The sequence below is a fragment of the Ictidomys tridecemlineatus genome, unplaced genomic scaffold (genome assembly GCF_052094955.1).
Source record: "Ictidomys tridecemlineatus isolate mIctTri1 unplaced genomic scaffold, mIctTri1.hap1 Scaffold_64, whole genome shotgun sequence".
NCBI classification, from domain to species: Eukaryota; Metazoa; Chordata; class Mammalia; order Rodentia; family Sciuridae; genus Ictidomys; species Ictidomys tridecemlineatus.
In genome coordinates, this window is record NW_027524440.1 from 778,590 (window position 1) to 804,100 (window position 25,511).

Here is a 25,511-nt window from a genome sequence, read left to right on the forward strand (position 1 = left end):
TCTTTTGGGGAAAAGTTCAGGAAGAATTTGAGGCCAGATTTCTCTAACAAATGCTCAGGTCCCAATGAGCAGTGTCCTTTTCATTGTTCCCTGAATGTGGCATTTGGTTTTGCTTTCTTTTGGGTGTATTTTCCTGGCATGCTTTTTTCCCCAGCTTTGCAGACTTCTAACACTGCTCTCATTTGACTCCCGTACAGGGCTGTGAAAGTTATCCAGCTGATTGGCCGAGACACTGTGGAAGAAATAGTTTATAGGAAAGCAGCCTCCAAACTGCAGCTCACCAACACGATCATAGAAAGAGACCATTTTACTCTGGGAGCCCAGAAACTTTTGGTTGATCCTGACCTCCAGGTAAAATGTGTTCTTTTTAGAGTCTCATGATTTATAACCAGTACTATCTGTGAATGAGAATGCAAATAAAAAGGACCAGCATTAACCACCCATTGTTGCAAATTACACATTTTTTCATTGGCCTAATTCTTACCCTCTCAGTACCTAACTACATGCAAGGTGCCATACAAGCTAAAAATGAGGGTGGCATTTAAAGGCAGAGAAAATAGAATAAAGAGAATGAGCTTTGAACCATCTAACTTGGATTGAAATTCACATCTTATCCCTTATTGGATGTATGACTTTGAGCATGTAACTGAACATCATGGATCTAATCTCTTTATGGCTTCTAAAGATGAGTGTGCCATGAGTTAAAAGAGAATTTGTTTAAGTTCTTTTTTTTCTTCCTTTTTTTTAATCAGTGATGATTAGTTCCATACCTCCTCCTTAATCCCAGACCCTTTGAGTAGTGACTTACAGTACTCATTTTATACTCAGAGATGAGTGAACAAGATTAGTAATTCAAAATTATGCCATAGGATATAGGGATGAAAGCATTAGAGTTAATTTGTTGAAGAAGGAAAAATTAGATGGGAGTCAAATGCTGTCTTAGAATATCCTAGAGAGCTCTCTTTTGGTAGGAGGTTTAGAGTTATTCCTTAGCAGCAGCCTTTGAGATAAAATTGAACCTATATTATAATATACCCCAAGTCTTTCTGAGGGATTAGATGCAGAGAGATCAACCCCTAGTATCTAGTATGATTCAAGCATGAAGAGAGTAATAAATGTCTGAGAAAAGGTAGTAGCTGTGGGAAAGTCTGCTGTAGGAAACTGCAGAGAAATGACAGGAGTTGGCTATTCTTTTGAGGCAGGCAGTGAGAGAGAGCAAGTTCCAAGATGGCTTTAAGCCTTTAAGCCTGAAAGATGAGAGTAGAAAATAGGAAGATAGGGATAGAAATTAGAAAGATGAAGATAATGTAGGGTTTAGTCAACAGAGTTTGTAGTAAAAATCAATATACATTATTGTTAGAGGGAGACTCAGAAAAGAAAGGAATTAGAAAAGTTTGCAAGAAAAACCAGGCTTTAAAAGGATCTGCTTATCAAACAAAAAATTCAAGAGGTATATGAAAGGGAAAAAATTACACAGTATTACAAGCAGAATCATCAAATTTACAACTAGCCCAAGCATGAGTCTAAAAATGGCAGTTTTCTCACATCTGTATCCTTACACATCAGCATTGCAGACAGGGAAGGTGCTGTATTTGTTAGGGAGTCACTGACCTGCAGGAAAGGGTCACAGATTTGGGGGTACTAGAACCCGAAAGAAGAACCCTAGGTTTTGTTTGTTTGCTTGACTTTAGTTTATCTTAGAGAGTAACTGGAGTCTTTGGCCTTTTGTGTTTTGAGTCTTCTGCATGCTCATCTGTCATGGTGGCCAGGCAGGCTGTGCATTTTATTTTCACACTATTGAAGAGGCAATTTCAAATGGAAGGTGAAAGCTTGAGAGAGAGGTGCGTGTACACTGTAGGTGTCTAAATATACTTCTTTACAGGACGTTGGGAGAGGAGCTCATCATGGGCTGTTGTGAAGGCATAGGTGTCAGGAGTTAGAGGAGATGCTTCCCCAGTGGAGGGAGCTCCAGCCATTCAGTCAGGGGTTTCCCTGTGACATTGGCTGCTAGCACATCATTGTGAAATGCACAGGCACAAACTCTGCCATGGGACCAGATCCTGGGGCCAGAACAAACTATGGGCTGGTGGAGAGGACCTCGGTGGGACTTCCTGCCCAAGCCATGGCAAGAAATCACACTCTGGTTCTGTCTTGATTCTTTCCTCCTCACCAGACTGTGAGTTATTTATGGTTGCCAGGAACAAGGGTGATAACTCACTGCCTTGTCTCAAAATACAGCAGGACATTTTTTTTAAGTTATTAAAAGAATCTAATAGTAAAAGACGTGGTTCTGGTTTGATAAATCTAAGCAGTATAGAGCAGTGAAGTCCTGATAAAGGAAAGCAGGTTCCTTGTCTTAGAAGGAGAACACAACAGAAACAGAGAACAGATACAGATGCGGTGAACACTTATTGAATGCGTACTGTGTGCTAAGCATTGTGTGACATGCACTTTTTCCAGTTGTTTCAGAAGAAGAATAACAAAAAAAATGAGATAGACGTTGTCTTTACCTCCATCTTAAGAAATTTTCCAAACATCAGATTCATGACTCTAATCCGAGCACTCTTTAACTTCCAACTACATGCTCTTAGTTACTATAATAAAGTGGTTTTCATTTAAAAAATGGGTAGTTCCTTAAAGACATGTTGTGAGTGAGCAGTAGCGAGGGAAGCCAGGAGACATAGTCCAAGGAGTGGAAGAGGGAAGGGTCCCAGTATGGACTGAGCCTCATCATAAATACTTGGCTTTCTTCTGTTTTGGGTACTAAATGCCAAAGCCATTTGGCTTGGTTATATATATATATATATATATATATATATATATATATATATATATGTACACCAAAATTAAATATAAATATAACAGGTATTGTTTTGCTTAGTTTTTGTCATAGTTTTCATCTCAGGTATTTTCAACCTAAAGTTTCCAAGTTACAGAATAGGCAATCTAGAGATATCTAACCAAATCTAAAAGGGCAAAATGAAAATGAAGTCCCATGATGTGGATCCCAATTGGTTCAGAATTCCTAAGAGATAATACTTAGGGAGGTGGAGAGTTGCAAGTAGCAAATGAAAGCCAGGTAACACTATCTAAGATTCTGGTTCTTGTAGCCATAGGAAGTAGGCTGAGTATATCCCCTAGGGGGAGCAAGAGGGCAGGATGGGGAGTGCTGCAGGACTATCCATGGAGATTGAAATTGAGAAAGGGCTTTTGGGTCTGGTGATCAGGGTGGTTATGGTTTTGCCAAAGTGGGTCCCATAAACCACTGTAGTAGCAAAGCGGCTTGGCAAGGACAGGTGGCAGCTCATGGTGAGATGAGGTATTCAGTGGCACCTTCTCTTTATAAGAGTTTGGCAGTGGGAGAGGTAAGAAGGTAGCCAACAGGTTCTCTGAGTTCTCTCAGGACTGCTGGAAGTGCCTGTAAAAAATGCTGGTGAGAAGTGCTATAGAAGATGCTGGAATCATTTTATCTGCCCCCACTCCTCAAAAAAATTGGAGGCCCAAATTTTTTTTTGGTATTGTAAATAATTGTCAAAGTCAACATCTCTGATCATCATTTATCACCTCTATGCTTATTCCTCATCCAACTTCAAAACAGCCTGGCAGGTGTCATTTGTGATGGAAGAGAAGAAAGTCCATCAGGGAAAGAATTACCTGGTATCATTTAGACACTTAGCAAGTCACACATCCTCATCTGTGTTTTCATGAGAACTAACTGGATCTCTCGTTTTCTTCATTCAAGTTGAGTGACATACTGAAATTTGGCTTGGATAAACTGCTGTCCTCTGAGGGGAGCACCCTGGAGGAGGGAGACCTGGAGTCCATCCTGGGAGAGACAGAGAATAGCCAGTGGGCCTCTGATGCCCTGCCTGCAGCTGGAGGAGGGATCAGAGAGCAGGAGGAAGGAAGTGAGTTGGGGTTAGGTGAGCCAGTGACTCCATCACCTCAAGGTAGGGTGTGAGTGAGATGCGTCCCCACAGGAAGTCCTGTGTCCTGCTCTGGGACCTTTCTTTCCTACCCAGCCCTGTAGTCATCTGATGACATTCTTAAGGCTTCCTGGTCCAAGAACTGCCAGAATAATCCTTGTTCCCTTGAAGCTGGACTTTGAATCCAAGTGATGATATTAATGTTTATGGTCCTGTCAGTCTCAAGGATTAAATTTGAACCTTTTCTCCCTTGATGCAGACATCTTCTCTGGAGTTTATTTGGTAAACCTCCTATCTTTATGATGGTGCTTGGCACAGTGATTCCTCTTCTCAATAGTAGAATGTTTTTTAAATTGCAACTGATATTTATGGACATTTATTGTGTTCATCAACAGTACTGACTATGTCATGTGCTTTAGGTCGTTTAAGACCCATGAGGTGGGGGGCTGGGGTGGTGGCTCAGCGGTAGAGCACTCACCTCGCACGTGCAAGGGCCTGGGTTCAATCCTCAGCACCACATAAAAACAAAAGTAAAAATGAAGGCATTGTGTCCAACTTCAACTAAAAATATACATATTAAAAAAAAAAGACCCATGAGGTGTAGGAGATCATTTTGTCTTCCTTTTTTTTTCTCTCAAATTTGGTGTCTCCCCCTTCTCTCTCTCTCTCTCTCTCTCTCTCTCTCTCTCTCTATATATATATATATATATATATATATATATATATATATATATATATTTAGTTGTAGATAGACAGCATGCCCTTATTTTATTTTTTTAATGTGGTGGCTAAGGATCGAGCCCAGTGCCTCACACATGCTGAGTAAGCACTCTGCCACTGAACTACAACCCTAGCCCCAATATTTATCTTTTTGTCCATTTTCTGTTCTGAAATATTTGAATTTCAGACTTGAAAGGGTTTTTTTTTTTTCTCATGATTATTTTTAAAATGACTGTTCTCCTGTATCAGTAAGAGGGAGTCAATATGGGCTGGTGTGAGAGGGTTTTACTGACATTTTTTAAAAATTTTTATTCATATATGACAGCAGAAAGCATTATAATTCTTATACATATAGAGCACAATTTTTCATATCTCTGATTGTATACACAGTATATTCACACCCAGTTCTTGTATTCATACCTGTACTTTGGATAATAATTATCACATTCCACCATCATTAATAACCTCATGCCTCCTCCCTTCCCCTCCAACCCCTCTGCCCTATCTAGATCTTGTTGTTCCTCTCATCTCCCACTCTCAATCCCACTATGAATCAGCCTCCTTATATCAAAGAAAACATTCAGCATTTGGTTTTTTGGGATTGGCTAACTTAGTATTATCTTTTCTAACTCCATCCATTTACCTGCAAATGCCATGATTTTATTTTCTTCTATTGCTGAGTAATATTCCATTGTATGTGTGTGTGTGTATGTGTGTATGTGTGTGTATACACACACATACACACACACCCCACAGTTTTTAATCCATTCATCTATTGAAGGGCATCTAGGTTGGTCCCACAGTTTAGCTATTGTGAATTGTGCTGCTGTAAACATTGATGCATCTGTGTCCTGTAGTATACTGTTTTTAAGTCCTTTGGATATAGATTGAGGAGATGGATAGCTGGGTCAGATGGTGGTTCCATTCTCAATTTTCCAAGTAATCTCCATACTGCTTTTCATATTGGCTGCATCAATTTGCAGTCCTATCAGCAGTGTATGAGTGTGCCTTTTTCTCCCACATCCTAGCCAACACTTATTGTGGTTTGTATCCATAATAGCTGCCATTCTGACGAGTGAGATGAAATCTTAGAGTGGTTTTGATTTGCATTTCTCTAATAGCTAGTAATGATGAACATTTTTTCATGTATTTGTTGACTGTATATTATCTTCTGAGAAGTGTCTGTTCAGGTCCTTGGCCCATTTATTGATTGGGTTATTTGGTTTTTTTTGGTGTTTAGCTTTTGAGGTTTTTTTATATACCCTAGAGATTAGTGCTATATCTGATGTGTGAGGGGTAAAGATTTGCTCCCAAGATGTAGGCTTTCTATTCACCTCACAGATTTGTTTCTTTTGCTGAGAAGAAAGAAACTTTTTAGTTTGAGTCCATCCCATTTATTGATTCTTGATTTTAATTCTGGCACCAAAAGAGTCTTATTAAGGAAGTTCGAGCCTAATCCCACATGATGAAGATTAGGGTCTACTTTTTCTTCTATTAAACGCAGAGTCTCTGGTTTTATTCCCAGGTCCTTGATCCATTTTGAGTTGAGTTTTGTGCATGGTGAGAGATAGGGGTTTAATTTCATTTTGTTGCATATGGATTTCCAGTTCTCCCAGCACAATTTGTTGAAGATGCTATCTTTTCTCTAGTGCATGTTTTTGGTACCTTTGTCTAATATAAGATAATTGTAGTTTTGTGGGTTAGTCTCTGTATCCTCTGTTCTGTACCATTGGTCTACAAGTCTGTTTTGGTGCCAATACCATGCTGTTTTTGTTACTGTTGCTCTGTAGTATAGTTTAAGGTCTGATATAGTGATGCCCCCTGCTTCACTCTTCTTGCTAAGGATTGCTTTAGCTATTCTGGGTCTCTTATTTTTCCAGATGAATATCATGATTGTTTTTCTATTTCTATGAGGAATGTCATTGGGATTTTGATTGGAATTGCATTAAATCTGTATAGCACTTTTGGAAGTATGGTCATTTTGATAATATTAATTCTGCCTATCCAAGAGCAAGGTAGATCTTTCTATCTTCTAAGGTCTTTTTTTGATTTCTTTCTTTAAGGTTCTGTAATTTTCATTATATATATCTTTCACCCTTACTGAGTTTCTTAATTCAAGAGTTCCTTCTAGCCTGGCACAGTGGTGCACACCTGTAATCCCGGTGACTCCAGAAGCTGAGGATCATGAGTTCAAAGCCAGCCTCAGCAAAAGCGAGGCACTCAGTGAGAACCTGTCTCTATTAAATACAAAATAGGGCTGGGAATGTGGCTCAGTGGTTCATGCCCCTGAGTTCAATTTCCAGTACCTCCCTCCCCACCCCACCCCACCCCACCACGAAAAAGAATTATTTCTCTCATCAATACAGAGAAGCACAGTGGCTTCAGTAGGGTGCTTCCTTTACTGGTAGGGAAAGGGCTGGATGAGGCTTTTGGTTTTGTCCTTCTGAATTTCCTCCCATTGCTTCTCTCTTTCTTCCTGCCATAGACTGTCGAAGGCTGTCTGCATTACCCCTTTCTCACCCGAGAGCAGAGCGTCCCTAGATGTCTGACTGTGTCTCCTTCCAGCCCTTCCTTTGAATTCCTAAGCAGCCACTGCTCTGAACTACCAATCTCAGTCATCCTGGGGTGACCTCATTCTGGAAGATGAACTTCATCTGTCTGGCACTGCTAGAGCCCCACTGTCCTGCTCCTGTGCAGTCTCTGTCTGCCTCCCCAGACCAGTGAGGGCTTCAGAGCTCAGCTGGTTTGGGATGTTCATTCTCTGTTTACCTTCAAGTGGAAGTTTATAGTAGTTCCCGACTCCTAATTTTGTGGTAGTCTTAGATTAGGGGTGGTTTGATTATCCTTGATGACTGGTGTGGTTTTTATGGAATATATGGAGAATTCAAAATCTAGGCAATTGGCATTATTTTACAGAACACAGTTCTTGGACTTTTCTTGTGTTTTATCTTTAAAATTTGTTATGATAGTATCACATTTATATTCTTCAAGAACTCTTTCTTGTTCTCAGCTTGTTGTTTTAATCGTATCCTATTCCCATTTCAAGGATATAATATCCTCCCCGAGGACATTTATTATAGCTTTTTAAAATATATCTCAGGGAGGATATTTATTATATCTTTTCAGAAAGTGTTACCCTGCCCACTGTATTATCTCTTTTTCCTCTATTTGCTTTTCCTTCTTCCTCCTCTTTTTAAAAGTTTTCTTTTGGAGTCTCTCATTCTTGTTAGCAGTTTATCTGAAACATCTGGTGTCCTTTGATCATCGTGCTGGTGAAATTCCCCAAAGCTGACAGGCAGCTCTGTTGTGAACAGGTGGGTGGCCTTTGGGCCTCATGTCAACAGCACTGGTTGGCAAGCCAGCTTTTGCACTGGGGGAGTCAGATTTGAAGATTTCACTGGAAAACTCATTGTATCCTAAGACGAGTCCTATACCATTACAGTGAAATTGGTGGTTTAAATTGGAAAGACAGGGAGCTGATGGCATGTGGTGCTCTTGGTGTTTGGTGTGCGGATCCTCTCAGTTCCTCCATACTGTGGTGCCTGTGCTTTTGCATCTGAGTTTTTGGAGAACTGAAAGGGTTTCAGTTCCTGCAGTCAGCCCCAGCTAGATACCAGTGTTTTGGTTCCACAGCTCTTTTGAATTTGTTGTCCTCTTCTTATCCACTTTTTATCTTCCAAAGAATTTGTGCACTGTTCCATCTACCATTGCCTCATATATCTTTTTAGAAATCTGTGTATTGTCCTTTAGCTGTTTCGGGTGAGAGAAAAAATAGATGTGTGTGGTCATATTTTTAAGTTGTATTTGATTACCTTAGTACCAAGTTTCCACCCTTTTCTGTACTCATCTAGATTGACTTTATTTACTAGAACAAAATAAAATTGCAGTGTTTTCAGAACAAAATAAAATTGCAGTGTTTCAGTCTACCTACAAAAAAAAATTACATTTTTGCAGACAGTTTAACTGTTGGATTCTCTACTTGGATAAAAATTTGGAATGTTGTCTTCGATGACTGTCTTGATTCTCTTTGTGGTAGATGGTTCCTCTGGCAGGACCCAGATGAGGGTCTAGACCTGTGGGCTTCAGCTGCCTCTTTGAAACAGAGTGAAGACATAAAGCATGGTTAAAAATACCAAATGAATATGAAAGAGGAGTAGTTAGAGCAGCCCATTCACAATTAAGTATAAAGTAAGGTTGCTTTATCTTTAATGCCAAGTTTTTTAAAAAGCACAGTTATATGGTAAGCTGAGCATGCCCAGAAACCTGCCTTGGGAGCATACGCAAAACCTAGCCCCGCCCAACTCCTTCTTTGAAGGTGGAAATGGAGTTGCCCGCCCCCTGAGCCGGTATTGGTTAATGGAAGTGAACCAGGAACTAACAATAGGCTGCTGCCTTCCCATTTGTTTGGCCAGCGGTTTACATCATTCTGTCTCATCCAGAAGGTGTAAGATTTCCATTGCAAATAGAGATTGTGGAGAGGGGTCAGCAGCTGGACTAGGGGAGTAAGATGTTACTTTTCCTGGTGGTCCTTTGGATTTTGCTTTGCTTTCCAACGACCTGTGCAAACGGAAGCATGGCTAATGGTTCTTAGGAGAAAAATACATGAATAGTCTTTTAATTGGTTCCTTGATCATTCTTTTCTCTTTTATTACAATTTTAGCTTTTAAGTGACTCGGCTGCCTTCTCTACTATTTGGTCATGATTTCTTTTTTTTCTTCTCAACAAGGATTGTTCTGGGGACCCAAGTGCTCTCAGCTTTTATAAGGAATGTTGATTACTTTATATGAAATAGGATGGAAGGAGGTTGATTAAACCCTGTGAAATGAGAGACAGTTGGGGAATTCTGGGAAAGATGGCCATGGACAAAGATTCGTGGGATCACAATGTACTTCTACAATATTTGTGAGAGGGATGTGTGAGATAAGGATCAGATTTTTTTTAATAGCATCAGGTATCAACCAGCACTAATGAGTGAAAGCTAAAGGGAGGCAGCTTGAAAGTCTTTGCAAGAAAGGATTTTGTTCATAACTATGACTTCACAAATAATGACTCTCCCAGGATTCTCTGAATTTCCCCTCTGAGAGTGGACCATTTGAGTAGAACCAGAGTATCAAAGAAGAAATTTTAAAGTCTAGTAAAAATTTATATGTGGATTTTTCAAAATGCTACAAATAGTTGATTCTTTGCTGTCTTTAAACAATATACAGTAATCACAAGAAAATTTCCTTCTGTTCTTTGTGTCATTAGTTTTTAGCCTCACTCAAACCTAAGTGATGATGTGGAAGAAGAGAGCACACAAGATAACATGGCTATTAGCTTCCAGTTTAGAGGCTTGTCCTGGCAAACATTTCTTCTCTTTTCATGAGGTATAAAAATATAACCAAAACCCATCAGGACAGATTTTATATGGCTAAAAATTCATGCTTTCATGAAAATAGGAAAGAGTATTTCTGATTTTTCTTAAAGTTCTCAAATACATCTAAATAGTAGATAGAAAAAACAGTGGAATGAGATTACCATCATTACCCTACGTACACATATAAAGACACAACTAGGGGCTGGGGATGTGGCTCAAGCAGTAGCGTGCTTGCCTGGCATGCATACAGCCCGGGTTCGATGCTCAGCAACACATACAAAAAAAGATGTTTTGTCCTCCGAGAACTAAAAAATAAATATTTAAAAATCTCTCCCCTCCCTCCCTCCCCCCCCCCCTCTCTCTCTCTCTCTCTCTCTCTCTCTCTTAAAAAAAGACACATCTGATGTGACTATGTATACAACCAGAGTATGAAAAATTGTGTACCATATGTGTAATATGAATTATAATGCATTCTGCTGTCATATATTACAAATTAGAATTAAAAATAAATAATTTTTAAAAAAAGATTTTAAAAAGTGGGAAAATCAGAAACTAATATCGTTCCATGCTGTACATATCACTTCCCTTTCTCAAGTACAATCTGGCACAAAATGTGTTGAGAAGAGATTCCCCTCCAAAAAAAAAAATCCACTGGGGCTGGGGATATAGCTTAGTTGGAAGAGTACTTGCCTCACAGGCACAAGGCTCTGGGTTCAATCCCCAGCACCACCAAAAAAACCCCAAAATCTGATATTACATCCAATGGCATGAACAAGATTTAAAAAGCCACATAACCATAATGAGAGCACAAAGCACACAAAAGGCTTTCTAGATTCCAATCTAGGAAAAAAAAAAAACAAAAAACATATCCCAAGGAAGGAGAACAATGTTCTTGCAATTACTTTTCTCTAAGGAGTGTCTTAGTATGGTGATGAATGACCTTTTTTAACCCCCAGCACTGAGGATTGAACTGAGGAGTGCTCTACCACTGAGCTACATCTGCAGTCATTAATGTTTGTTTTTTTTTTTTATTTTTCTTGAGACAGAGTCTCACCAAGTTGCCCAGGCTCTCCTCAAACTTACCATTCTCCTACTTGTCAACCTCCTGAGTAGCTAGGATTATAGGCATGCACTATTGTACTGGCTACAAATTATATGTTTTTAAATCAGGAAATTGTCATTTAGAGAATATTATTCCCATAAGTTCTTTCTATATAAATTATTATAGAGCAAGCTTCACATAACCAATTGAAGAGACATTATCGTTAATAGATTATCCTATATTGTAGTTAATTGTATGGAAAAGGAACAATGTAGCAAAAATGAAATCATAAAAACAAAGACATTTCACATAGTAATGTAGATTAAAATGTCATCCAACTATAAATTCCCCCAAAATGCATGGACCAAGATCCTACCCAAGATTGAGACTTGAGGAAGGACTGACTGTATCCTTTAAAGGTGCAAACTCATTTTTTCTTCTCTGTGGTACCCTGTGCCACACTGTAAAGAAGCTCAGGCTATCTTACTGGAGGGAGAGTCCATTTGAAGAAAGCCCCTGACATATGAAAGACCACATGGAAAGGGAGACTATATAAAGCCAACAGTCAGCACCTTAGTTCCGGACATACAAAGCCATCTCAGACCTTGTAGTCTAAATCAGGCGTGTGCTGTATGGGTGAGCCTAGGTGACACTGGAGCAGAACCTTGGTTAAAGTCTTGACTTACAAAATTATGAGAAATAAAATGGTTGTTTGTTTGGTAGTGGGGATTGAACTCAGAGGCTCTCGACCACTGAACCACATCCCTAGCCCTATTTTGTATTTTATTTAGAGACAGGGTATCACTGAGTTGCTTAGTGCCTCGCCATTACTGAGGCTGGCTTTGAACTCTCAATCCTCCTACCTCAGCCTCCTGAGCCACTGGAATTACAGGTGTGCACCACCACTCCCGGCAAATGGTTATTTTTTAAAGCCACTAAATTTTGGAATTTTTAAAAATATAACAATAGATAACTAAAACACTGTTTATTGATGATTTGTAGGGCTTTTATTTAATGACCAGTTTTATTAAAGAATACCCCATTTATTTCTACTGTGATCAGCAAACAAACTGAAATTCAATATTTAAAAATTTTTGCCAAGAATATAACCTATCTTGCAAGTTTCCATGAGGACTAGAAAAGAATATATATTCTGGAGTTGTTGGGCATTGTCAGTCAATGTCAATAAGATTAAGGTGGTTGATAGTTTTGTTCAGACTCTTGTGTATCATTAGTGATTTTTTTATAGTGTTACTATCAGTTGTTAAAAGGGTGTTAAAAATTCAAAGTATAGATTTGTCTCTTCAGTTTTGTCAGCTTTCATATATTTGGGGCATATACATGTTTGGTTGTATGGTGTCATGTTTCTGTGTTCTTAAAAACACATTATGGTATTATGAAATGTCTTTCTTATCTCTTATAAAACTCTTTATCTTGAATTAAATTCATCTGATGTTAGTATAGCCTCTGCATTCTTCTTGGCTTACTATTCATGATGTATTTTTATCTATTTCTTGTTTTCGTTCTATTCATATTTTTATTTAATGTAATTAAATAAAATTACATTAAATAAAAATTAAATTTTATTTAATTTATCCATTAGCGTTTAGCTTTATTGCTTTACATTATTGTTTTAGCAATGTTTCCAGGAATTATGAAATGCATTCTTTAATTTAGCACAGTTTTCATAATTTAAATTGTGATACTTTCTCACATCTCCCCAAGTCCTTTGTGCTTTGTCGTCATACATATTACAGCTGTATACCCTATGTTTTTTACCTTAGTCATGTTTCCAAGAAATTAAAAGAATAAATATGTATACATATTGCCTTTTATATTTACCTACATTTTAGTATTTCTAGTACTTTTCATTTCTGTTTATGGTGCATTGTCTTTAAAAATATCTACCCCAAATTCTCCACATTCCTGTATCATGTTGCTTCTCTCATTATGAAGTAATATCTATTTTCCCACCCGCTGAGTCTGGGCTGGTCTTTTGGCTTGTTTTAATGAACAAAATATATTTTTGGTGAAAGTGATGCCATGTCAATCCTAGACCTAACACCTTGGGAAGGTGTATACCTTCTACTTTTATCCTCTAGAAATCTAATCAACAAATAAAAAATTTTAGAATGACTGAATGACTAAAAGCATTTGAGGAGATAAGCCTGACCCAACCAGTTGAGCTAGCAGACATGTAAACAAAGCTATTTTGTCAGTTCTACCTTTGGTTAAACAATCCCTGCTAAAGGAAACCACATAAGCACTAATAAATACCTAGAGCAAAGGACCCATCAGGTTATGTAAAGCCAAATCATAGAATAAGGAGAAATAACAAAGAATTTTTATTTTAAACCATTAAATTTATTACACAGTGAACTAAAACACACAGTGCATCTGTTTCTACCTGATGGATCATCTCCTTTTATCCTGAAGAGGTTCTTTTAGCATTGTTAATAGTAGAGATCTATTGGTATTGAATTTTCTTACTTTTTATTTATTTGAAAATGTCTATTCTGCTTTCAGTTTTGAAGAGTACTTATCCTAGATTAGCAGTTTTTGTCTTCTAGCACCTTAAACCTTTCCGTTAACTTTAATCTCTCATTTCTGATAAGAAGTCAGCTATCATTTTAGTCATTTTTACCTATGCGTAACACACCACTTTTTTCTAATTGCCTTCAAGACCTTTTTCTTCCTAATTGATTATTTACAGTTGACTCTGATGCATCTAGATGTGATTTGCTTTGTAACTAACTTTAGTATTCACTGAGTTTCCTAAATCTGTTAACATCTTTTTTGTTAATTTGAGATAATTTTAGCCATCATTGTCTTAAATATTTTTTCTGTACAATTTATGCCTCTATTCTTCTAGAAATCTAATTATATGTATATTAGGTCACTTTGTAATGATAGTAACCAAGTCTCTATTTTTTTCTTTCTGATTTTTAGACCAGATAATTTTTATTGGTCTATCTCCAAGTTAACTTTTTGATGTTTTTGCACTATATAATCTGATGATAGATTTGTTTCATGAATTTTTTATTTCAAATACTATACTTTTTATTTCTTTTAAAAGAAAATTTTCACTTATATGTTGACACCCATATCTACTTATTCATTATGATTAAGCTTTTCTTTAATTCCTTGAAATTAGTTATAAAAACTTTTTAAATTTTTTTTCTGCTAATCCTAACATCTGGGTCAGCTCACGGAACTTTTTTTATATGTGACATTTTCTCTTGTGGTTCTCATTTTTCTATCTTCTTTGCATTCTGGCAAAATTTAATGATATTCTATATGCCTATAATCCCATCGACTCAGGAGGCTAAGGCAGGAGGATCAAGAGTTCAAAGCTAATAAATTATGCATGGCACACATTGTTTAATTTTGCATGTAACTTCTTTTTAGTGCGTCAATGAGGTTTTAGTGACATTGTCACCCAACACTTGGCCTTTGTTGTTCAGGGAATGCCTTCATGATTTTAATACTGGTTTTCCTATTTAGACTGTGGATTGGGTTTGAATATACTGTTATCAACCACCTGGTCTTTTAATTACTCATCCCAGTAAACTTATAGTTTGTGAAGCATTTGTTTCTCAGATTCATGACACTGTTAGAACCTGAAGTAGTAGCTGTTGGGTATCTGTGAATTCTTTTTTTTTTTTTTTACTTGAAGTAGATTGTCTGAAAGAGGCATATTCTCCTCTGTGTTTATCCAAACCTCCCTGTCATGTGTACTACAAGTTACAATTTGGAAGTTACTGTATTAAAATTCTGTCTGTTCATGGTTCTAGAAGAGTGATGTTCTCTCCCAAACACTGGTTACTACAGCAGCATTTTTAATGTTGTAAAATAAGAATAAAGGCTCTGAAGGCCAAAAATTTTAAAAATTCATTTTACAAATGTTACGTTAAATTAAAACTGAGCTTTGCTGTAATACTGTTTTCTCTTCAAAATGTGATGGTACAGGAAAGGTGTTATATGCAGGGGTGGTATTGCAGGGGAGCATTTTAAATTGCAGAATTAAAAAAGTTATAATATTTATAATTTTGATGAGTTTATTTTTATAGGGAAGATTTTTCTCCCCTGAAATTTTTTCTGGAATAGCAAAATGTTTCCATTATTAAAAATTGAAATTGTTAAAAAAAAAAAGAGTTCAACGCTAGCCTCAGCAATTAAGGGATGCACTTAGCAACTCAATGAGACCCTGTATCTAAATAAAATGCAAAAAAAGGGCTGAGGTTGTGGCTCAATGGTTAAGCACCCCTGGGTTCAATCCCTGGTACCAAAAAAAAATTTTTTAATTATATTCTGGTCATTTATAGATGATACATCATAGGAAGTCTGGATTATATTGTTTTCCTATAAAGGATATTCTGTTTTATGTGTCATGCAGGCTAATTACTGGTGAATTGTTTTGATCATATTAGATTTGGTATTATTATTATTATTATTATTTGGTACCAGAGATTGAACTCAGGGTACTCAATTACTGAGCCACATCCCCAGACCTGTTTTGTATTTTATTGAGAGACAGGGTCTTGCTGAGCTGCTTTAGCACCTCGATTTACTAAGGCTGGCTTTGAGCTCGTGATCCTCTTGCTTCATCCACCTGAGTCACTGGGATTATAAGCATATTCCACCTCGCCTCACTAGGTTTGGTATTTTTCTTTATTTCCATATTTCATGGTGCATTATACTTGTACATAATGGTGGGATTTGTTGTTATGTTTTCATACATATGTACAATACAGTGATAAAACTTAGCCAATATCATTCTCGAGTATTTCTCTTTTACCTGCTTTCCTCTCTCCCCTGATCCCTTTCCTCTATTCTACTGATCTCCCTTTGATTGTCGTCAGATTCCTTTCACACACACACACACCTTTCTTTTCCTTTTTCCTTTCTGGCTGCCACATACATTTTCAGCATGAATCAATTTTGATTTTAAATTTAGGTCTACCATTTTCCCATTGCTCTTTTGTGTGTGGTTCTTTTTGCTAAGGCTTATTCCTGAACTCTTAATTAAGTACCTGATATATTAGTGAAGCTGCAGCAACCTGACTCTGCTGGAAACCATTTCTTCCAACATTGCCATTTAGCATCATCTTCAGTCTCCTTTATAGCAGTCAAACTCTGCTAAGCCTTACAGAGTCTCATCTGGTACATTCATATCAAAAATGAATTTCCTCCAGGCTTTTAGTATTCTCTCTCTAACACACACATAATTACATTGCACCCACCATAAATAGCTCAGACATTCTTGTCCACAAAATTCCAACCACTATGATAATCTTGCACTTTGATAATTTTCTCCTTAACTCAGTATGACCACCATTTTACTTGAGCTTCATCTCCCTAATTGTGTTTTGTGCAGCAGGCCTACAGTCATGTCTGAAATTAATACCTGAAAATGTTTAGTTTTTCTAGTTTTATACTCTTTTGTGTCAGGAAAACAAATCAAGTACATTAGATCTATTACAGTTTCAAGTAAAAATACTAACTTACTTTTATCTTTGCCCATCAATAGTGGTAGAGACACTTAGGTCAACTTACATAGAAACTGCAACATCTTATATACTCAACAACAATTTCATTGTCCATGGAACGAAAAATTAATTGAAAGAGTAAACCCCAAAATGGATATCTGAAAAATAAACTGGTCAAAATTAGTAAGGCAATCAGACTTAAATAATCATATATTTTACCAATAGCACTAACTTAAAAGTATGAGTCTACAATAACTAGAAAAATACATGTTAATGGCTAGAGGCATAAAAGTTTCTATTATGATAGGCAGTCTCTTATGATGCTTTAATATTATATGATAGTTGTGAAATGATTACAAACTAATAATGAACATAATCTATTTGCAGATTAAAATGTTCTTCCCTGTATTATCTACAAAGTTTAGATAAACCTCAAAATGCCCTGGAAAAGAAATTTCTTAAGTCTCATCAAAATGAACTGCCAGGTTTTTTCCTACATTTGACATGACACAGTGCCAAGATTTCTAGTTCTGAATACACACTTTCTATAGGGAAGAGACTTTTATCTTGGCAATTAATAGATCATTTATCTCATTTCATAAAGCCAATTTTAGTCGTAAGAAATGTTTATATATTTATTCTGCTGACTTTAATCTATAATCTAATCAGGGATCAACAAACTTTTCCTGAAAAGAGACTGATAATAAATATATTAGACTTTGTAGGCAAGTCTTCATTGCCACTCAAGTGCCAGTGTAGCACAAAACAGCCTAGACTGTGGGTAAATAATATAAGTTTCTGTGTTCTAATAAAACTTTGTTTACAAAAGCAAGTGTTATTGTTGGACATCGTGGTGTGCTCCAACAGTCACAACTACTCAGAAAGCTGAGGCAGGAAGATTACTTGAGCCTAGGAGTTTAGGCCAGCCTGGGAAATGAGAGGGGGGGAGGGGAGAGAAGAGACAGGAGAGAGAGGGAGGGAGAGAGAGAGAGAGAGGGGAAAGAATGAAAGAAGGAAGGAAGGAAGGGAGGGAGGGAAGGAGGGAGGGAAAAAAGGAATAAAGAGAACAATTAAAAAAAAAACAGTGTCAGGCTCATCACTTTTCCAGAGTATTAATGTTTATGCTCACAATAGATGTTTGGCTAGGCTGTATACATACATACATACATGCATACATGAAAGCAATTCTGTTCTTTTGTTTGCTTTCTTTTATTTTTTCCATTTTTTTGTTGATACATTATAGTTGTAAATCATGGCAGTATTCGTCGTTACATATTTCCACATGCACAATATAACACTCCAGTTTGGCCTATATCATTCCCCAGTATTTTCCCTTCACTCCTCCATCTCCTGGTCCCTTTCCTACACTCTACTGATCTCCTTTTGATTTTCACTTTCTTTTCCTTTTTCCTCTCTTGCTTCCACATCCGAGAGAAAACATATGCTCCCTTGATCTTATGAGTTTAGCTTATTTTGTGTAACAGAATGTTCTCAAGTTTCATCTGTTTTCCAGCAAATGACATAATTCATCTTTATGGCTGAATAAAGCTCCATTGTGTGTATATGCCACATTTTCTTTATTTATTCATTCTTGATAAGCACCTAGTTTGGCTCCATAGTTTGGCAGCTGTGAATTGTGCTGCTATAAACATGGGTATGCATGTACTACTCTAGTATTATGACTTTAATTCTTTAGGATAAACATTGAGTAGTTGTATAGCTGGGTTATATGGTGGTTTCCTGCCTAGTCTTTTGAGGAACCTCCATACTGATTTCAATAGTGGTTATATTCATTTACAATCCTATCAACAGAGAAAAAAGTGTCCCTTCTTCTCCACATTCTCTCTAGCATTTATTATTGTTCATATTCTTTTTTTTAAGTAGTTGGACACAATACCTTTATTTTTATTTATTTATTTTTAATGTGGTGCTGAGGATCGAACCCAGGGCCTCGCACGTGCTAGACAAGCAATCTGCTGGGTTTTTTTTTTTTAAGGGCGGGGGGAGAGAGAGAGAGAGAATTTTAACATTTTTTTTATTTCTTAGTTTTCGGCAGACACAACATCTTTGTTTTATGTGGTGCTGAGGATCGAACCTGGGCTGCGCGCATGCCAGACAGGTGCGCTACCACCTGAGCCACATCCCCAGCCCCAGCAATCTGCTGTTGAACCACAACCCCAGCCCCATATCGTTCATATTCTTGGTGGCTGCTATTCTGACTAGAGTGAGATGAAAGCTCACTGTAGTTTTGATTTGCATTTGCCTAATTGCTAATGATGTTGAACATTTTCATAGATTTGTTGTCCATTTTTATTTCTTCTTTTGAGAAGAATCTGTTTAAGTCATTTGCCCAATTAAGCTAGGTTATTTGAGGTTTTGGTATTAAGTTTTTTAAAGTTTCTTATATAGTCTGGATATTAATCCTGTGTCAAAGAGTAGTTAGCAGGGCTGGGGATGTGGCTCAAGCGGTAGCATGCTCGCCTGGCATGCATGCAGTGCAGGTTCAACCCTCAGCACCACATACAAAGATGTTGTGTCCGCCGAAAACTAAAAAATAAATATTAAAAAATTCTCTCTCTCTTTTTTTTAAAAAAAGAATAGTTAGCAAATATATTTTCTTCCATTCCGTAGGTTCTTTCTTCATGTTACTAATTGTTTCCTTTGCTGTGCAGAAGCTTTTTAATTTGATGCCATTCTGTTTATTAACTTTTGTCATTATTTTCTGAGCTTTAGGAGTTCTAATAAGAAAGTCATTGCCTGTACCTATATGCTGGAGTCTCAAACCTATATTTTCTTTCAAGGATTTGCATAGTTTCTGGTCTAATTCCTGGGCTTTTGATCTCTTTCAAGTTTGTACAGGGTCTAGTCTTATTTGTCTACATATAGATAACCAATTTTCCTGGCACCATTTGTTTAAAGCCTGTCTTTTCTCCCAATATATTTTTGGCATCTTTGTCAAGAATCAGATGACTGTTAACTGTGTTGGATCTTTTTCTGTGTCTTCTCTTCTTTCCCATTGGTCTATGTATCTGGTTTTATGACAGAGCCATGCAGTGGTTATTTCAATAGCTTTGTAGTACAATTTGAAGTCAGGTATTGTGATGATGCCTCCAGCTTGCTTATTGACTTAGAATTGTTTTGGCTATTCTGAATATTTTATTCTTCCAAATGGATTTCAGGACTGTTTTTTTCTAGGTCTGGAAAAATGACATTTATTATTATTATTTTAAATTTATATATGACAACAGAATGCTTTACAATTTATATTACATATATAGAGCACAATTTTTCATATTTCTCTTTGTATACAATGTATATTCACACCAATTCGTGGGCATTTTGATGGGAATTGCATCAAATCTGTATGTTGCTCATAAAACCAATTTCAAACATATACAATCATATTAGTAGTGATTTTAGTGTCCAAAAAGAGATCTACTAAACAATAATTACTAGGCTGGTTTGGTGACTTGTAGTCCTAACTACTCAGAAGGCCAAGCCAGGAGGATTGCTTGAGTCCAGGAGTTGGAGATCAGGTTATGCAAAATAGCAAGACCCCCATCTTAAAAATAATAATAATTACTGATATCAAAACACATCTCAATCATTATGATAGTCACTAACTCTTCATTGTTTTCCTTGAAACTCTAATATACAATTAGTGAATGTCAATTTAGGACTAATTGTGCTGTGTTATAGAGGAGAAAGCTGATTATAATAGTAAATGAAATCAGCTATCATGAACTGATTTGTGTTTATTTAATTACAATTATCATGCTGATGACTCTACATATTAAGTCTCCACCTATAGTCCCCTAGGTGCTAATTTTAAAGATATGAGTTTTCATTAAAAATAAGAAAAGAAACCCCTCTATGCATTTCAATAATTCAAATTGTATCATAATTTGACTATTAACACAAGGGAAAATCAATGCAACTAATTCAGATTTAAATTCAAGATTACACAGTGCAAAAGAGGGAATAGTCTTGGAAAGGGAAGTAGAAAAATGTAAGATCCCTCTTAGAGGTCAGAAAAAATAAATTAAAAAATGTGATTTTTTTTAAAGGTAGTGTTAACTTGAAGTGGAAAACAAAAAGCAAAAAACCTTTGAAGCAAAGTCAGTTGTGTTTACAAGGACCTTTGAGTTTCTTTGATGTTTTAGTGATTCTGGTTTTTAAAATGTTGATTTGTGGAGGATGGGCACAGGGGATTGAATCTAGGTGCTTAACCATTGATCCACATCACCAGCCCTTTTTTTACATTTTTTTTTTATTTTGACATAGGAAATCCATAAATTACTTAAGGCCTTGCTAAATTGCTGAGGGTGACTTTGAACTCAATATCCTCCTGCCTCAGCCTCCAGAGCCACTGGGATTACAGTGTGCATCATGAAGCCCGGCCTTAAATGTTGATTTTATAATCCTTTCTTTTTAGCTGATAAGAGAAATTACAAAATACAGAATACTTGCAAACTACAAAATATAGGATACTTACAACTAAAGGTGCTTTGTTAAATGATCAGAGTTTAACTAACTCTGCAAGTGACTCTCAAGCAGTGACTCTCAAACTGGGAGAGTAATACTAGTCTTATCAAGAGAAGTTTAGAAATGCCTGGGGGCATTTTGTTGTTGTTTCACCATCACTGAGGAAACTACTAACATTTTTTGGCCAGGCCCATAGATAGTATATAACCTTCAGCTAGTAGGAATAGTCCAAACCAAAGTACCAATAGAGTTCTATCAAGAAACCTTGGTGCCAAGAAGTAATCTACCAAGGAAAACACAGTTGCAGTTAAGTAAGAGAACAGAGCAGGTGCCGGGTGCAGTGCTGCATGCCTGTAATCCCAGTGGCTCTGGAGGCTGAGGCAGGAGGATCATGAGTTCAAAGCCAGCTTCAGCAAAAGTAAGGCCCTAAACAATTCAGTGAGACCTTATCTCTAAATAAAATACAAAATAGGGCTGGAGATGTGACTCAGTGGTCTAGAGCCCTTGAGTTCAATGCCTGTTACCAAAGAAAAATAGACCACCCAGGTGACTTGTTTGTACCAGTAGGTCTACCTAAAACGAAAAGGGATTTTATGCAGTCAAATTTTTTTATTATCCATTTAAATATAATTCTTTATTTCTTTATGTTTGTCAAGAAGTAAGTATATTTAAGATAACAATGAAAAATAATAAAAGAATGACAAGTGTAGGAACCTAATGATGACTTACACTTTTTGATTATAGACTTGAGATTCATCAAAAATGACAATGCAATCCCTAGCTATTGCAACAGAAATCTTAACCTCTGAGTGAAAAAAAAAGAGGGATGTTGAGATACCTTCAATCATCTTTTCTCACTTCTGCGTAAGTACCAAGAGAGGTTGGCCAAAAATATTTTAAAACCTAAAACATACTATTAAACTTGGCTTTTCTTTAAAATAAGTGCAAGTATATGATATGGCCTAGTGTTAATTTACAATCCCTACTTTCTTATGCTGCGACTGTCTTTAAATGTGCCCAGTTTGAACTGAGATGTGCCATAAGTCAGATATCAAAGACTTATTATGAAGAATGTAAAATAACAGTTATATTTTTATTTTGATTACAAATTAAAAGGATGACATTTTGAATATATTGAATTATGTAAAATGTGTTATTAAATGAAGCTCATCTGTCTTATTTTTTAAAATATGACTTCTAGAAAATTTAATTTACATGTAGAGTTAATATTATATTTCTATTGGTGGTTCTAAGGGATCAGTGAGAAATAAGAGAAAGATCATGTTCAGATTCCCTATTTCATCATTTGGGTTTGATGTCATTCACTGATCTTCTTATGTATTCCAAACCATTTCAAATTTCATGTGGATTTGGGTAAGACTGAGATTTCATACTAATCACAGAGAACTTACTTTCCCATATATGTTTGTTCAGTGTCCCCCACTGAGTATAGTCTTCATAATAGTGTTTATGGTCCTGTTTCTAATTTTATACTGCATGCATCAGTTAAAATGCTGAAGATTCAGGAGGGTTTGCTTTGCTTCAGTGTATGCTCTGGTAGAGTATATGTTATCCCGAAGAACATATTTTCTCCTCCACTCTCCCTGTCTCCTCCAAGAGGTGCTTGTGATCTCCAAGCACACTTTGGGAGGATGTTATCAGCCTTACTTTGTTTCAGTGAGAAGAGAACAGTTTCCAGAGTAGGAACTATCTAAAAATGTCTCCTTAGTAATGAAAGCATTTATTGCCAAGACTTTTGTTGCTTTGTCAATTGTCTATATTGGCTGTAACCGCCAGGATTTTGCTGTTTAATTATTTAAACCACATAAATGGGCAATCTTTCATATATTATCTCTATTTCTTCTTTAAAAATGAATTATAAAATTTTAAATTTGACCCATATTTGTATAGATGAAATATCTGAGACTCAGAAAAGTTAATGATTTGCCTATAGTCACACAATTAGACTTCTGACTACAATCCTTTTGGCTGTATTCCTTACTTCTGCTGTTGTTCTGGTAAGGAAGTAATTTATATTTCTGAAAACTAAATGGATAAAGCCCAACAGTGCACTGTGGAAATTGAGATGTGAAGGCCACAAGTCCCCAATGTCTGTTCTGCATTTATTTCAACACACCAAATATTTGACCTCTGTGAAAAGAATGCCAAGGTAAATTAGGCAGAACCAGAAACAGGAACTCATATACATGCCATATATTAGTGGCAATTTCAGATGTTTGAGTTTCTTTCTTTGTACAGTTGAAAGTAGAATAATATTTGTCAGGGCTAGACAAATAGTAGATGCTGGCAGAAGATCTTGCCTTGTATATGACTCACTTCCATTAGTACAGTACACTTCAACATGACTTTTTAATTGTGGGGAGTGCCTCAGCTCTACTCATTATGCCCAGCCTAAACCTCCATCTTCCCTGGATTTAAGGACAAGATACTTGTTTAAATTCCACTTAAGTTATATGATCCCTTTACTTAAAGTCTAATATTTTATGCATTTTTATTCTATTAAGTATAAATCCTTATGCTTGATTTTCAAGGAATTTCATAATCTGACCTAAGCACACAAATATGTCATCCTTTATAGAATCCTTTCCTCTTAGCAAAATGAGGTGTCCTTACAACATACTTCTTTCTGCTGAGTCTTTTATGCTGTTTAATTCACTTGCCTTTTATTCTCTTTTTAGAATCTGAATCCTATGTACTTATCCAGGTCTAGCTCAAATCCCAAGACTCATCTCTTACTTTTAACTCTTTAGTGTTTACAATTTGTACCAAAATACATTTTAGCATTTATTTTGTGGCAGGGTAGGGCCCTTGCCACCCTCCCACTACACTAACTTTTACCAAGGAGGAAACTGGTGTTACCGAGAAAGACCTGTTTATAATTTAGGAGTTCCCATTCTCGAGATTATAATGAGGATCTAGAGTCACCTCCACCCTTGGAGATAGATCCAACATTGGGGTCCTTCGGCACAGGTGTAAAGGTTGATCCATTGCCTGAATCTCTTACATTGGCACAGAAGATGATGTACACACACACGCCAAAACTCAGGAAGGAAGAAAGGAAGGAAGGAAGGGAGGAAGGGAGGGAGGGAAGGAAAGGTGGGCGGGCGGGGGGGAAAGAAGGAAGGAGACCCTTTGAAATCCATTGAGAAATGATACTGTTCTGGTCAACCTCACAGAAAATGGATATTTCTTGTCATTTTCTGACTTACCATATTGTGACCAAGCATAGTGCTATTATTTTATTTTTTTTACTAAGACCTTTACTAGGATTCACCTGGTTTATAACTTTCTACCTTTAAATATAACTGAATCTGCTGGAAGGTGGTGGCAGAGTCTGTAATCCCAGATATTCAGGAGGCTGAGGCTGGAGGATCGCAAGTTTGAGGTAAACTTGGGGAACTGAGCCAGACTCTGTTTCAAAATAAAAACTAAACTTGGCATGGTGGCACACATCTGTAATCCCAGTGGTTCAGAATGGTGAAACAGGAGAATTGGGATTTCAAAACCAACCTTAGCAACTTAACGAGGCCCTGAGTAACTCATTGGGACCTATCTCTAAATAAAATACAAAAGAGGGCTGGGGATGTGGCTCAGTGGTTTAGTTCCCAAGAGTTTCATCTCTGATAGCAAAAAAAAATTAATAATAAATGAATAAGTAAAATAAAAAGGGCTGGGGATGTGGCTCAGCAGTAGAGCACCCCTGGATATTTGTACTAGGGAGTACAAAAAAAAAAAAAAGAATTTTCAATACATATTACTTTTCGTCTAGTTTATTTCATTCAGAATCTCCCTGTTTTTGCTATTATCAATAGTTCTTTATTCTTACTAAGTATGTTTCCAAAATTTATTATCTATTTTCCTATTGATATACATTGGGGATTTTTTTAAGTAAACCAGGTTATATTTATACAATAATTATAAATTAAATACTAAAAATTATTAAGCAATGAAAATAAGAAGTACCTTCACATTCAACAACTTGGATAAATCTTATAAAAATACATATGTAGCTAAAAAAGCCACATACCAAAGAACACATGTGTATGATTACACTGTATAAAGTAACAAAACAGGCAAATCTAATCCTTGTTATTAGAAGTTAAAATAGTGCCTAAGTCTGGGGGAGTGGAGGGAATAATTAGGGGAGCAATGAGAAAGGGCTCATGAAAGTGCATTTGATGTCCAATTTCTTGACCTGGGTTAAGGTTCAGTGGATATGTTTACTTTGTGATAATTCATTGTGCTATACGTGATTTTCTTTTGTCTGTTATATTTAATAAAAGAGAAGCTCTATTAACAGTAAAAAATCAATCTCTACATTCATGTAATAGTTAGTAATCAAATGTCTACTATATGGTTAATATGAGTATAAGGGTTCTGAGGCATGTAAGACAGACATGTTTTCACAGTCCAACATTGGGAATTTTTTGACTATTACAAATAAAACCACTATGAATAGTTGTGCACAAGTC

At 36.6% G+C, this 25,511-nt stretch overlaps 1 long non-coding RNA gene across 1 annotated transcript; it reads left to right on the plus strand.

The window, feature by feature from the left end:
• The first annotated feature begins 3,584 nt into the window (after window positions 1–3,584).
• Window positions 3,585–22,152, plus strand: LOC144374329 (uncharacterized). The gene is made up of 2 exons (XR_013433775.1): window positions 3,585–3,908; window positions 21,763–22,152. It is a non-coding gene; the product is annotated as an uncharacterized LOC144374329 (long non-coding RNA).
• The last annotated feature ends 3,359 nt before the right edge of the window (window positions 22,153–25,511 follow it).